The 12808-nt window shown below is 30.6% G+C and overlaps 1 protein-coding gene across 1 annotated transcript in view; it reads right to left on the reverse strand.

Moving 5' to 3' along the window:
• The window catches only part of LOC106096240 (darkener of apricot like), a 263715-nt gene that overhangs the window by 134821 nt on the left and 116086 nt on the right, over positions 1 to 12808 (reverse strand). The window lies entirely within an intron of this gene.

Genomic DNA, 12808 nt, shown 5'->3' on the forward strand with positions numbered 1-12808 from the left:
TTTATTTTTTACCCTTTTTATTGGTTGTTGTTTTTTTTTAATTTTATTATTATTATTTTTTGTCAAAATTAAATTTTATATCTATAAAATTTTTTTATATCTATAAAATTTTTTTATATCTATAAAAAAAAATTTTATATCCAAAGCAATTTTTTTATTAAAAAAAAAAATTTTTATAAAAAAAAAATTTATTAAAAATTATAATTTATATAAAAGTCCTTATTTTAATTAATTAGTGAATTTTAGAAAATTTCATATCCAAAGCAATTTTTTTTAATTTTCTTTTAAAAAATATTGGCAAAATTTGAATTTTCATAAAAGACTTTATTTCATTTGGCAAAAAAAACTTCTTTTACAATGGAATTTTAGAATATTTCACATTCCACGTTAAATTTACGACCCATTTGCATAATTTATTTGCCAACTCTCAAACAACCTTGACTGCACCTCAAAAGTTATTAGCAATGTCCAAAAACATCTCTTTAACAAATTTGTAAAACACAATTTTGCATGTTTGTCTTGTATGTTCTGGGATTTATGACACAAGTCTCAGATTTCAAACAAAGAACTTTAAAGGATGCGGTGGTGGTAAATGCACAAAAGTCGTCGGCATTAAGACATTCATTCAATTTGAAGACTTTGTTAAAATTTTGTCACGAACTGTAATTGTTGTTGTTTTGTTATTCTGTCCGCCATCAATTTGGAAAAAAAACAGACAAGACATTCAAGACATCCGCTGTCTATCAAAGAAAAAAAAACACTAAAAAAATTTTGCTTAGAAGCAGCAGTTCAAAAAATAACGGCAGCCAACAACATTTTATGCAAATATTTGAGGACTCCATCAAACGACCACACCACCACAGATACATGCCATGCACAACTATTAACCACCAAAGTACGCACACACGTTCATACAAAAGAAGACACATGTTTCATATTAAAAATAATTTCTACAGCCAATATGTATTTAAAGAGATGTCAGAACGTCATCAACAACGACAATTGATTATTGATAGTCGGTGTTTTTTTTTTTTTTGCCTCAAACTCAACTCTATGAAATTGTCGGCATTTAGTTTCTTGTCTTATCATTTCTTTTATCAAAATTTCAAACTAATCGCCCATGAAAACGCCAGGGCTAGAGAGAAGGTAGGTATATGCGGTATAAGAAGTTAATGACGACTTTGATAAGCTGTTAAAAAAAGGTTGGAAAAGAAATGCATTTCAATCAAACACATTTATGGGAAAAAATTATTTGCTAAAGATATATAAATAAATAAACATTCTTTAAATAACATAAAAAACATAAAAGGAGGGTTAATTTTACTTTTGTGTTAAACATTTTTTTTTGTAATAACCTTATGGCCGTAGGAAACTTTAATGCCTGATATACCATGTATCACTAAAAGTATTGAAATCTTATCTAGATTTTTGACAAATATTAAACACTTATTGAAAGTGAATACCATATTGCAAGACAGAGAATGTAAAGAGGGGAAAGATTCCCCCACCAACAGACAAAATCGGGAGATCGGTTTATGTGGGAGCTGTATCAAGCTATTGATCGATTTAGACCATATTAGACATGTATGTTGAAGGTCATGAGAGAAGCCGTTGTACAAAATTTCTTCCAAATCAGATGAGAATTGCGCACTCTAGAGGCTCAAGAAGTCAGGATCCCAGATCGGTTTATATGGCAGCTATATTAGATTATGAACCGATTTGAATCATACTTAACACAGTTGTTGGAAGTGATCCCAAAACACTGCGTACAAAATTTCAATCAAATCGGACGAGAATTGCGCCCTCTAGAGGTTCAAGAGGTCAAGACCCAAGATCGGTTTATATGGCAGCTATATTAAAACATGGACCGATTTGCACCATACTTTGCACAGTTATTGGAAGTGATACCAAAACACTACGTACAAAATTTCAGTCAAATCGGATGAGAATTGCGCCCTCTAGAGGCTCAAGAAGTCAAGACGCAAGATCGGTTTATATGGCAGCTATATCAAAACATGGACCGATTTGAATCATACTTAACACAGTTGTTGGAAGTGATACCAAAACACTACATGCCAAATTTCAGCCAAATCGGATGACAATTGCGCCCTCTGGAGGCTCAAGAAGTCAAGACCTAAGATCGGTTTATATGGCAGCTATATCAAAACATGGACCGATTTAAACCATACTTAACACAGTTGCTGGAAGTCATAACAAAACACTACATGCAAAATTTCAGCCAAATCGGATGACAATTGCGCCCTCTAGCGAGTCAAATCGGACGAAAATTGCGCCCTCTAGAGGTTTAAGAAGTCAAGACCCAAGATCGATTTATATAGCAGCTATATCAAAACATGGACCGATTTCCACCATACTTTGGACAGTTATTGGAAGTCATAACAAAACACTACGTGCAAAATTTCAGTCAAATCGGGTATGAATTTCGCCCTCTAGGGGATCAAGAAGTCAAGACCCAAGATCGGTTTATATGGCAGCTATATCAAAACATGGACCGATTTGAATCATACTTAACACAGTTGTTGGAAGTGATAACAAAACACCTCATGCAAAATTTCACCTAAATCGGACGAGAATTGCGCCCTCTAGAGGTTCAAGAGGTCAAGAACCAAGATCGGTTTATATGGCAGCTATATCAAAACATGGACCGATTTGCACCATACTTTGCACAGTTATTGGAAGTCATAACAAAACACTACGTGCAAAATTTCAGTCAAATCGGACGAGAATTGCGCCCTCTAGAGGTTCAAGAAGTCAAGATCCCAGATCGGTTTATATGGCAGCTATATCAGGTTATGTACCGATTTGCGTCATACTTAAAGACTTTAGCGTGATTCTAATAGACGGACGGACGGAGTTTAGATTTGACATTCAAAGTTGGGGCCCAGATTCCAAACTAAAGATGTTGGAGAATGTTTTGAACTGTGCAAAGACATTTCGTCAGTTAGACCCAGGTCTGGTCCAAGTTTTTGGAAATTTTAACGGGGTGCTTGTAAACGAAAGGTATTAGAGCACAGATATAAGAATCAACTCTGAGCTGTATAAAGCTACGAATAAATCATATTCACGCCCACATTCACTGCTTTTACATGAATTACAGACAAATTTCCCTGGGTGTAAGAAGTTATTTTCAGTTTGTCAATTCACCACAAACAATCTTGCTTTGTATAAACTATTCCCCCTTAAATATAATCTCTAAGACAATAATATAGGTCATATACTAAAACAAATATAAAGCAAACCTTATGTTAGGATTTCTGATTTGTATGTTAAAATTTTTCAATATAATTTCTTAAATATTTATTCACTCAACAAAAAAATCTTTATCTTTGAAGATTATTCATTAATTGGTATATTCTTTTTTTTTCTTCTTCTAATGTGATGCATTTTTATGTCATAATTTTCCACTGTTTGCCTTTATTGAAAATATTTTCCATTAAAATTTATTTCTTCCATAAATTTTGAAAGTGTTGCGTTGATAGCAGCTGCTGCAGTTTCGGCCTGCGTTTGTTATTAAGCGCATTCTTGTGATTATATAAATTTGGTTGTTTTCTTTATGAATTTATTTGAGAAACATAAACACACACTTTTGTCGCTTTGGAAATTGGGTCATTTGGATTTTATTGAATTTTTGTTTATTAAATGGTTATTGACGATGTTTTCAGCATAAAATTTATTTAGCCAAAGTCCGAAGACAAGATTTAGTAAAAGATTATATTTTTATTGATTTGATATATATTTTAAACATTTGATGGTGGCAGACGTTATTTCTAGTCAACTACATTACTTCAATGGCATAGACATGTTTCTGTGTAACTTTGTAACAATGGCTTCGATTGTAAGACAATGGTAGCGGCACCAGCTACGGCTCCGAGTGTTATTTTTTTTAATTTAAATTTTTTAAAATATATACATTTTTTAAACTATTATATACATTTTTTTAAAAATTATATAATTTTTTTTTTCAAATTTTTTCTATTTTTACATTTTTTAATCTTTTTTTTTTTATTTTTTTTCATATTTTAATTTTTTTTTAATTTTAAAATATTTTAAAATTTTAAGAAATTTTCATAACTTTTAAATTTTGTTTTATTGTGTGTTATTTTTTTTTAATTAAAATTGTTATACATTTTTTATTTGGATGTTTTATTTATTTACTTTTTGAATTTAAAATTATTTAAATTTTTTTGAAATTTATATAAATTTATTAAAAAATTATATACATACAAAAAATAAAATATGAAAAAAAATCAAAAAAAATTTAATTAAAAAAATAAAATAAAAAAAATTATATAATTTTTTTAAAAAAATTATATAAATTTTTTTAAATTTTTTTAAATTTTTTTTATATTTTTTTTTAATTAATTTTTTTTTTGTTTTTGTATTTTAATTTTTTTTTTTTAAATTTTTAAAAAATTTTCACAACTTTTTAAATTTTGTTTTAAAAATAATTTTTTTTTTAATTTTTTATTTTTTTTTATTTTTATTTTTTTTTATTTTTATTTTTTGTATATTTTTTTTATTTTTATTTTTTACTTTTTAAGTTTTTTTATTTTTTTTCTTTGTATTTTTAAATTTTTTTTTTTTTTTTTGTTATATTTTTTTTTGTTTATGTTTGAACTTTTAATTTAAAATTTTCCTTTATTTACGTTTTTTAAATATTATCTCTTATATTTTATATTTTGCTTTAATTGTTTTGTATTATTTTTGTAATTTTTTACTTTGAACTATTTCTTTCTATTTTTATTTTTTTATGTTTAATTTTTATTTATTTTTTATTTTTATTTATTTTTTATTTTTATTTATTTTTGATTTTTATTTTTATTTATTTTTTATTTCTATTTTTAATTTTTTTTTATGTTTATTTATTTTTTATTTTTAATTTTTTTTATTTTTTTCTATTTTTCATTTATTTAAATTCATTTATTTTATTATTTTTTTATTTAGCATTTTATAGTTTTTATTTTTTTAAATTTAAAAAAATTTGATTTTTTTAAATTTTTTAAACCTTTTTTCATTTTATCATTTTTTTATATTTAATTTTCTTTATTTTTTTCAAATTGTTTATTTTTTTTTTACTTTTTATATATATTTTTTTATATATTTTTCCAATTTTTTCCAATTTATTTAAGTTTTTTATTATATTTTGTTTGTTATTTTTATGCGTTTTTTATATTTAATATTTTTTATAGATTATGTCTTATATTTTTTCATTTTTTTCCAAATTTATATTTTTATTGCTTACATTATTTGCTATTTTTATATTTTGCTTTTTATTTGTTGGTTTTTATTCTTTTTTATTTTGTAATTTTTTTTTATTTAATTTTTTTTATTTATATTTATTTTTTTATTTTTCTTTGCGTTTTAATATTTAATATTTTTTAGTTGTTGATGTTTATTCTGTATCAATGTTTTTCAATTTTGTTTCTTTTCAATTAATTTTTTTATGTTGCATATTTTATATTTGAACTAATTTTTGTTTAAATTTTCATTTATTCTGTTTTCATATATTTTTTTATTTTTAATTTTGTTTTTATAATTACTTGACTTTATTTATTTTTATTGTATCTATTAAAAACATTAGATTTAAAAGTGTTTTTTTTTATTTTATCAACCAAGGAATTAATAATCCATCAGCCATAGTATCTCCATAACAATAGTGTTGAGTTTGTTTTTAATTTTAGACAACTCATTTAAGTTAAGTTGATCGATAGACTTGATTTATATTAGCTTATATTTCATTATGCACTGTCTTAAAAATTTTGTTTATTTTTTTTTTTATTAATTTATAGCTTCGATTGCTAGTTTCGGTCACCATCATATTTGACATATATTTGAAAGTTATAATTTTTGATAAATCTATTTTTAAATTATCAAAATGGATGAGCCTTGTTTGCAAAAACTTCCATTTGTTGAACGAGGAAAAAATAACTTTTTGTTTTACTAACAATGCATTTCACTTTTTTTCCAGATAAAAAACATGTGCAAATTTTTTTATTTTTGGCAACTTCACTGAACCACATATTTTCATATTTTTTTATTTTGCTCCACATGGGTATTTTTGCTTTCTTTATAATTAAAAAACATTTTGACCAAAAATTATATGGTCGTTAAAATAGTTAAATAACATCATATATCGTATTTTTGTATCATACTTTTTGTTGTGCTTTAATACAAAACTTGATCATCCACACACGTTGTTTTTATTAAATCTCCGTAATATTTAACGAGAACACCTCCATTCGCTTTAAAATAATCGCATCGACTGACTTAACAAATGTTTCGAACCTTGCAAACAAGTGTCGGCGGATACTACAACAACGGCGGCCGTTTGAACGCCGCCAATAGAGAATAAAATACCCAGAAGTAGGCAAAATTATTAAAATATCGCGAGAGAATAAGCAACAGAGGGCTCTGTCTCACTCCCAGAGAGAGAGAGAGAGTCATAAGATATATGCCCCCACAAACAACTTGAATTTCAATGGTGTTGTATGACTGGACGACAAGAAGTTGACTAAACTCGATCGAATAAGGCAAAACAAGACAAAACAAAGGCGAATTCGTTCAGCATTAACTACCACGTTTGGGTGGTTATTACCCAAGGGGGCGAGAGCAAGCATTAAACGGGGAGCCCACCAAACAGCTGAGTCGTGGTGGTGGTGGTGTGGTGGCATTATTATGTGTGAGTTATCCAATGTGTGTGGGGGCAATGAATTCGCCGCATTTCATACAAAGAGAGAGGGAGAGTGATCCCCATATAATGTGGTCGATGTAATGTCTTTGGCAAAAAAAAACCATGTGGGGCTTTTTAATTGTGTTCTGTTGATTGTGGAGAGTGAGATCTGAAAGAAAACGAGTTGTGTCTGGCTAAATCTGACCCTAAAGAGTGTTTGTGTGAGAGCGAGAGAGGTCATTATTGTGCGTTTTGTTTTTATATGAAAATTCTGTTTGCAAGCAATTTCCGAGTGCATTCTAATAAACCCATAATGTTGCCACCGGAAAACAATGGTGGATATTTTATTGGAAATTTCGCAAACAATTTCACCAATTTTTCTTTCTTTGAAAAACCAAAACTAGAGAACTTTGTTACTGAAAAAAATGTTGAAATTTTTTATGTTTGAATCTTTGTATAGACATGTTTAAAACATTGTACAGACATGAAATTTCTCAAATTTTCTTTGGAAGTAGAGTATTGAGCAAATTTAGATTAAAAAAAAATTGTTGACAAAATAAAGAAATAAAAGTTTAATCTCAATCTTTATATATAATATAAATTAACAAAAAAAAAGATATAAAAAATTAAGAGAATTTAAAAAAATAACAAATGGGGGAGAGTTTTGGGATTAGGACGGCCCGAAGGGTACTTAGACTTGAATTTTAATACAATTTTCTTATTCTACTCTCCAAAATTTGATTTTGGGAAGTATTTTCCGATATCGAAAAATTATATACCCCGTGTTTTGTTCCAGACCAACCATAACCTCTGAAAATTTCGAGAAAATCGGTTCGGCCGTTTTTGAGTCTATACGGATATATGCCCATTTGGGGCCTTTTAAGGGGGTGGGGTGAGACCCCATACTTTGGACCTAATTTTTAATATCATATTCGTATTCTACTCTTCAATACCTTTCATGTAATACCCATACTGTCCTTATAGGTCTACTTTTAATTTTGAGGGTTTTTTTTTGGGTTATGGGGGAGGCTCCGCCCCTTTCGATATCAATAATTTACAAAGCCTATTCCTCTTTCCTAACCATATTCGTAACCTGGTTCCAAAAGTCTTTCATTTAAGTCTCATATTGTAATGATCATCTAATAAACTTATTTTAGGGACTTTTCGGGTTAGGGCGGAGTTATTTGGACCCAATTTTATGTATGAAATTCGTGCTCTACTCCTGAAAACCTTCCATTTGAGTCCCATATTGTTCCGATCGATATACTTTTATTTTTCGGTAGCACTTTTGGGGTAAGGCGGAGGGTCCGCCTCCCTTCCGATACTCGTATCAAAAAATTATATAGCCTATGATTCCTTCCAGATTAATCTTTATCAGCCAATTCAATTCCGGTGATGTCTCTATGTCCTGGTACCCATATGCGTCTACATTTCTTTATTTTTTTTTTATTTCTTTTTTAATTTTTTTTTTTTTTTACTTTTCCTAATTTCTTAATTTTTTATTTTAAACTTTAAGAAAACAAAATTTGAAAAATTCATCCCAATTTGAGAACAAAAAGTGTACTCTACTACCAAAGACCTTTTATTGCTGTCTCTCCTGATTGTAATTCCTTCTTATCTTGGGTAGGATGGGTGGAGAGTGATTGCCCTCTGAGATGTCCTGCATGATAGTTTGGTGTTGTTTATATTGCGAGGAGAGAGCCAAAAGGCCATTAATGTGATTCCTACTGTACTCTTTAACACCTTTCATTTAAAACATGTCCGCTCGGGAGGGTTTTGGGATGGGGCGTCCCCCAATGTCATTTGATTTTTTGTATTTATTTTTTATATTATATTTAATTTTCTTTTAATTTTAATTTTTATTACTTTTTAATTTTTATTTTTTTTTTAACTTTTATATATTTTTTTTTAATTTTTATTCTTTTATTTTTATTTATTTTTTAATTATTTTGTTTTTTTATTGTTATTTTTTTTATTTTTTTTTTTGTTTTATTTATTTAATTTTTTATTTGTTTTTTGTTTATTTATTTTTTTAATGTTTTATCTTTCATTATTTCTTAATTTTTAAATTTGTTTTTTTGTTTATGTTTTACTTTTTTTATTGTATATTTTTTCATATTTTTTTTTTTATTTATTTTATTTTTAAATTTTATAATTTTTTTTTATTTTTTTTATTTATTTTATTTTTAATTTTTTTTCTACGTATTTTTTGCTTTATTGTTTCTTTGTTCTCTTTTTAATTTTTTCAATCTCTTTTTAACCCTTTTTAAATTCTTATTAATAAAAATTTAAAAATTTTTTAAATTTGCATAATTTGCCAAGAATAAACCCTTTAGGACATTTTCTTTAGACATAAAATGTCGCCCATATTCTCTGCGAAAATTCTATTTCAATACCTTTATTGAAAATTGCATTGCTTTTGTGCTATACAAACCCAAACACGGCAACTCTGTCTTCATCTCCATCTCAATCACTTTGTCTCTTCTCAATTTAGCGAACGCACTACAAGAATATCTCCCACATTCTCTCAAAGGCCCTCAAAAGAGCAAGGGAGACAGATAAAACGAGAGAGTGTGAGCAAAATATTAAATATCTTCGCATCAATTTCAATGAATGAATAATTCATATTAAAAATATCTTGGAATGAAGGATTAATCATTCGGTGTTTGTTTGGCCGGTCATTTCTTCCACAACAGACAACATAGCTTCTTAACAAACAACAACAATTTACAACAAAAACCATACACACGGATCATTTAAAATCTGTGCACACAACCACAGCCCCCCGCCCTCAACAACCACCATGTCGTACAACAATAGAGCACCAACAACAATGCTGCGACAAGACAAACCAACAGGATTTCGTACTTTCGTACTAGTAGCCCACCCGAATCAATTGAGCGGAGTCCAACGACACCCAAGTCAAACGGCCCACCATTAAGTCGAACAAGAGATATCGATCAAGTTTTCTGTCTTTGGCGTTATTTATTGTAGAGTAGAGTAGAGTAGAGTGGTGTTGGTGGAGTCTAGCATTTTGTTTGATTGGAAATTTGTGTTTGGCTGATTGGTTTTTAATTTCTTAATTATAGCAAAACGTGATCGGCTTTGGTTTAGCAACAACTACAACAATGTCGAGAAAGAGAGGGAGTTGGGGTTGCGGTAGAATATTAAATATAATAATAATAACAGCGTCTGCGTTGATGGCAGCAGTAGACCAATTTATCTTCTAACGCGCTTGCAAACAGATTTCTTTGTCCCGCGGGCTGGTAATTTTCAAGAATAAATTCAAAACAAGTGTGTTATGCGCAAAAAAACACACACAAAATTGTGATCTGAAAAAAATTGGGCATGAACAAATGACCTAAGCCTTGCCACATCAATCAAGTTGGCCCGTTACAATTAAAAGAGTTCGAAAATATAAAAAGAAATTTGCCTTTGGCCAACATCAAGAAAAATTATTTCAAAAGCAACACATTTTGACAGCTTTAGGATGTTATTAAACAAACATTGTCAGTGGTGGTGACCTAATGAAGTTTGAATAGTTTTGGACAAAAAACACAAAAATCATTTTCAAATAAGGAAGGTATTTCTCTATAACGGTTTCCAGAATCTAGATCACCCAAGCTGAGTAATTAAAAGTTAATTAGGTGACTGAAATAATGTCCATACATGCATTATGAAATCGAAATACCTCAAATTTGTATGAAAATAAACAGCATACCTACAGGGCAGCATTATTGACACCACCTACTGTTTGCTTTAAATCGATGTCAAAACTTGCCGGAAGCGGATAGGGACGTTCGCGATGTCAATGGAGAGGACATAATCTGAAAGATGGTTTGGTCAATTAAATAATTGGGATTTTTGGCTCAATGACACTTTGCTTTGTGGTAGACCATCCTACTTCGTCAAAGCAGAGTTTCGAACATTTTTGAAGTATCTCGAGAACACCCAGCAAAACTCTCTTATTGGCCTTCCAAATTCGTTGCAGACAAACTCAGATATTTTTGAAAAAGACTGGCGTCGAACAGAAAGATAACTTGCTGAAAGTTTGGCTGTGCTTATATGACCTTCTTTTACACTTCACGTCAAACAAATTGAAGGAAAAACACATAGAGACCGAATATTGATTGCCGCTTCACTTCGGTATACTATATAAGTTAACCACCACCGCGATATTATTCCACCCACATTGTATTTGGTCTGCCCATGGTCTGTGTTTCAAAGTATGAGAGCAGTGCAAATACCAAATGGTGAGTTTCAGTTTCACACGGCCAGCAGTCGCTCTGCATTAGAATTGCAGATAGTTGAACTGAGCATCCAAACAAAAGCGAGGCCAGTTACGTCCGTCCAAAAGGGGACTCACATCACGGCCCAACTGAGCAGACCATTGCCTAAAAGGAGGAAACTTTTCATGTAAGCATTTTATACGTGTGTAAAATCTGGGTAGAGAGTCGGGAAGTCAGGTAAAGCGAACTGCCCCACTAATAGTGACATCCGCATACCAGAGAACATCAGCGAGCCACATTAAAATCAAGTGCACACAATACATCTGAAGCAAATGGCAGGCTCACACCTTATACCAGCAATCATTGTTGACGCTTACCACTCTCAACGACCAAAACATAAAATGCTGCTTTAAATTCGTTGAGCTATTCCAAGCATTTTGCCGATGAGCATAAAATGATTACCAATCATATCTTGCATTCTAAGCAATACGCATGAGGGCTCACAATGACTGCAACGTAATAGAAGACCTTTCAAAGTTATGAGAGGTGAGATTAATTTGAGTGCTTTGTAATGGCTTGGGTAAAGAAAAAATGGAAGTAAGTCTGTCATTTTTGAACAGATGCAGATAGACAGCACGTACGTCAGTGATAAAAGCAGTTCTCATCCAAAAATAAAATGCAAGTGCAAAAAAACAACGGATATCTATGCCGCTCAACAACACTTCATGTCTCATTATTCTGCTTGATTTGGCTTTATATGGCACTCATTTACAAACAACACACCATGTCCGTCGACTAAATTGAAAATTCACTGAACGATTACTAAAACGGCATTGGTCATCTCTCACTCTATTGTATATGTGCGTGCGTTTCTAGCTTACTTTGTTTTTAGGTGGCATGCGTAACAGAGAATTGCTTTGGCCATTAATTTTGGGTATAATGCAGTTCTCTGTTGCATACCGAACGGCCAGAAGGAGGCAGACTAGATAGGGAAACGAAACACATCGAAGATCAACTCAAAACTCAAAAAAAAAAAAAAAATCGTATATAGTAGACATGGGTATATTGCCTTATTATTGCAATTGCCATATGTAAATGTTTTATGGGTATGCATATTTTAGAAAGTATTCGCACATAATGGGGAAGTTCAGAACTTCTTTTTGTCCCTACGAAGCTGAAGAATGCCTGGAAGACGCTAAAAGAACAACCACGAAACCTTCGAAAGCTAGATGGGGTCAATAACAGAGAATGTTGCAAAAAAAAATGATTGGTGGTGTAGACAACTGGAATGGCATATCACAGTACTGCGAGTACGTTATGCGAAGATAGAAAATTGATCTCGATGAGGCTTAACGGATCCGAACAATGGGAACTTGGACGCAAGCGATAAAACAGTCTTACTGTTACGCAGCACGGACTAAAAACCCATCTTATCAAAAAACCCACCTATTCACCACTGAAAGTCAAATTCACCTCGGCATTGTTTTCGCATTACTTCCAGGTGGTTTTCAAATTTATATTTACACCACCAATTTGAAAACCACCTTGAAGTAATGCGAAATAGTTGCTGAGGTGGTTTTGGCTTTCAGTGCGGTGAGTTTTTTATGAGATGGGTTTTTAGTCGGTTCTGCGCAACAGTAAGCCAGTTTTTTTTGCTAAATTTCAACCAAATACGTAAAGAATTGCGCTCTCTAGGAGCTCAAGAAGTACACTCGGGAGATTGGGAGCAATATCAGATTATGACCCGGATCAGACCACACTTGGCACGAATATTGGAGGTCATAGTTAAAGTCATTTTACAAATTGCAGCCGAATAAATTGTAAATAGCGCCCTCTACGGACTTAAGAACTGCATTCGGGAGATCGGTTTATATGGCATGAACCGATT

The sequence above is a fragment of the Stomoxys calcitrans genome, chromosome 2 (assembly GCF_963082655.1).
Source record: "Stomoxys calcitrans chromosome 2, idStoCalc2.1, whole genome shotgun sequence".
NCBI classification, from domain to species: domain Eukaryota; kingdom Metazoa; phylum Arthropoda; class Insecta; order Diptera; family Muscidae; genus Stomoxys; species Stomoxys calcitrans.